Source organism: Mus pahari, chromosome 2, assembly GCF_900095145.1.
Source record: "Mus pahari chromosome 2, PAHARI_EIJ_v1.1, whole genome shotgun sequence".
In the NCBI taxonomy this organism is placed as follows: Eukaryota; Metazoa; Chordata; class Mammalia; order Rodentia; family Muridae; genus Mus; species Mus pahari.
This window is the reverse complement of record NC_034591.1, coordinates 157132263-157135894: the sequence shown is the minus strand read 5'-3', so window position 1 is coordinate 157135894 and position 3632 is coordinate 157132263. Positions and strand designations below refer to the sequence as shown.

The 3632-nt window shown below is 42.7% G+C and overlaps 1 long non-coding RNA gene across 1 annotated transcript in view; it reads right to left on the bottom strand.

The window, feature by feature from the left end:
- Positions 1–736: 736 nt before the first annotated feature.
- Positions 737–3632, bottom strand: part of LOC115063414 — a 4851-nt gene continuing 1955 nt past the window's right edge. The window contains exons 2-3 of the long non-coding RNA XR_003843284.1: positions 3225–3384; positions 737–822 (exon numbers count right to left, since the gene is read on the bottom strand). This is a non-coding gene — a long non-coding RNA (uncharacterized LOC115063414). The remainder of the gene's footprint in view (positions 823–3224; positions 3385–3632) is intronic.

The window sequence follows — 3632 nt, the reverse complement described above, 5'->3', positions numbered from 1 at the left end:
CAAGGGTGAAGTAAACAATTGTTGTTCTGTTATGAGGCTAGTCTAGCACTTGCAACATAGCCTAGACTGGTCCTGAGATCACTGTCTCTTGTCTCAGCCTCCTGAGTGCTGAGGTTATAGACATTTGCCACTATGCCTTGTTCTATTTTTAAACAAACAATTTAAAGTTAATGAAACATCTATTTATCCATCGATCGATCCATCATCTATCTATTCTATATATATATATATGCTTACATATGTATATATACACATATATATGTTTACATATGTATATACACATATATTTACATATGTATACGTGTATATATAATATAGGTATATGTAAATGTATCTGTATACAAGAAAGTTTTTTAACTTTCTTGCTTGCTTATTTATTCTTGATTTTTGCCACAGTGTTCACTACAGAGCCTTGCTGGCCTGGCACTTGCTATATTTTACAGGTAAAGAGAATGCAAAGCATAGAAGACCCAAGTTACTTAGGGGTGACAGCTAAGTCACTGACGGAGCTGGAGTTGAACACAAGCCCACATTCTCCAGCACCGGGGCTTAGACAGTTTGCTTTACTCCTGACAGGAGAGGGGTTGTCATTAGACTGGAGCCGAGAGTGGTTAAGCGTTTTCCAAGTGAACAATTGGAATGCTCTCCCTAACAGTATAAAAATACAACAGAAGCATAATACAGAAGGCAGAAGGGGGAGTGAGACGCGACCAATAAACAACTTAGCCAACACTCACACTTCTGTATTATGTCTTGAAATTTCATGGAGACGTTTTGAGTGATTGAAGACATAGCCTCCTGATGTCTGTCTTCCCTTTGATGCTAAATATGGGTATGGAAGCAAAGACATAATCTTTTCCTGTGTCATCAGTTATCAACAAAATAAAGTAAAATAAAATAAACAAGACCCAGCAACAAACAAGCAAGCCAACAATGAATGGGAATTCAAACAGAAGGTTTTAGGAAGCTGTGGTAAGGGGCCACTGTGAGAGAGCTGGCCAACACTGATCCTGGCCACCAGACTCACAGACTGTGTGTGTGTGGTCACAAGCATAGCTGAGTCCTGAGGACATCTGCACAACTGCACCAGGAAAGCCATGTTACCACTATTTAAAACCCTGGTACAAACAGGTTCAAAGGTCATGAGCAAGATGTATGGGACATTTCAGAGTCCAAAGAGCCAGCTAGTCCACTTGATTCCACGAAATGAAAGATTTCACTCCACCTGGGCTCTGGCTGATCTTGTTCTCTGTCTTAGCTTCTGTGTTTCAGGAAAGAGAGCAAGAGACACGAGGAGGTCTCCCTGGGTGGTGTTTCATAACACCTGAGGGACACAGAGTCCTTTCTCTAGGCTGTGGTGTGTATTCCCCTGAGCCAGTGCACAAATACACTACACTGGAAGCCTTCCAGGGAAAATAAAAATCATCACGCAAGAAGAAACTTGATGTCCCAGGGCCTCCACAGCCACGGAGATAAAAACACTACTTATTGTGTGTTCTGTAGTGTGAGTTCTAATGTAACGTGAAAGTCAGGAAGTGGGCACCAAAGTAGAATGCTCTTGTGAGTGGAACATAAACTATGAAGTGTCTGACTGCTTACTCTAAGTGTGCGTTTTCTGCCAACTGTAAACATGATTCTGATTAAACCACACAATTCTCTTCAACCCAATAGACACACAGACAAGTTACCAGCTGAGGATGCTTCCAGGCCCCGGACTATCAGGAGTGAGTCATCTGACCTTTGTGAATTTAGGCTTCCTAGATTTGACTGTGATTTGGGATGGATAATTGCTGAAGGACCTTTAATCTGTAAATCTAATAACCTCATTGATGACTTTAACTTTTCTCTCTCACTGCTGCGATAAAACACCCGAGCAAAGTAGGTAATGGAAGGAAGGAGCTTTGATTTACAGATCTGGGGCGCTGGGAGCTGGGAGAGACCACAGCAAGCAAACCACACCTGTATCCAGAAGCAGAGAGAGAGAGAGAGAGAGAGAGAGAGAGAGAGAGAGAGACAGAGACAGAGACAGAGACAGAGACAGACAGACAGACACAGGGGGCACCCAGGACCCCAGCCCATGCAATAGTGGAGTTCACATTCAGGGTGGGACTTCTCAATTAATTCCAACTAGAAATACCCTTAGTGGTATGCCTAGAATTTGTCTCCTGGGTAATTCTAGATACTGCCAAGTTGGCAATCAGTATCAACTATCTAGTGATATAAATCAGGGTTAGAAGATGAGCTTTTATAAACACACAGTTAAGGCTTTAATGATAATAATGGCCAGCATCCATCAGACCAGCAGGCACTTTTCCCACAATACTTTGGAATTTATATGTACAAGTAGGTTAAATTTTCCCAGAAGTTCCATGAAATAAGAATGAGTCTCATTCTAATTTTAAAGTTGAGATGACGTTAAATTTAATTTAATTTAAAAGAAAAATATTTTAAAGCTAGTGGCCAAACTTCATAGCTAGCTGGGGTTCAAATGCAGGCACTCTCTCTCATAATGCACACATATAAGAGTTCTGCAATCCAGCTACTGCAAATTTCAGTATTCATCCTGCTCCAGAGAGGACCCAGCCCTGACCATCATAACTACTGCATGTATGCACCATGGTCTACCATTCCAGAGAAGCTCTGGCTGAGGCAGAAAGAAATTTTGAAGAAGGTCAATTATCCTGAGGCTTCAGAGCTGCTCTTGTGTGCACAGGCATGGGAGTTTACAAGTGCATGTGCACACATGAATGTGCAAGGCTGATATTAGTGCATGTGCACACATGTATGTGCAAGGCTGACATTAACACTGGGTATATTACATGATCACACTCCACCTTATATAATGAGGTATGGTCTCTCCTCTTGCTGAACCCAGACCATGTCATCTTGACTAATCTGCTTAGCCTGCTTGCTTTGAGATGTGCTGAGACTACAGACAGGCTGTCCAAACCACATGGTTTTTACATGGGAGCTGGGGACCAAACTTTGGTCATCATGGTTGCTTGGCAAGTGATTTACACACTGAGCTGTCTCCCCAGCTCAGAAAAGAACTTTTTTTTGTTTATTTAAATAAACAACAGTACTTGTAGAACCTATGACTTCTCCTTCCCTCTGGTTTTGACAACATCAGCAATAGGGAAGCTGTTCAATACTGCATGCCTGCCACAGTCCCTAAATTGTTATTCATAGGGAAGTCATCACTCCCATTTTAGAGATGAGAATACCAAGTCACACGCAGACATTCAGCTGTGGAAGTGTATAATCCCACCCAGCCTTGTTGGTGAAGACGACGTCTCTACTCTCCAGGACTTCGCACTGAACCAGGCTCTCATGTCTGTAGCTTCATTCTCGGCAGCTCAGGGCCCTGACCCTGATGAGTATCAACTGTGGTAGAAAGATCAGTAATGAGTCTCATTGCTGGAAAATGAGCCACACGAACCCGCTAATGAAGCACTCAACAACAACAGCGACCTCAAACCTACCGTTTCAAACCATCTTGCCCGGTCTCTGGAAATTTTACTTGGAAGTTGTGTTTAAAGAGCTCCCATGAAGACTGAGGGAAGCTGGGCAGCTTTTGTGTGCAGTGTGATGATGGGGGAGGCTGGGCAGCTTTTGTGTGCAGTGTGATGATG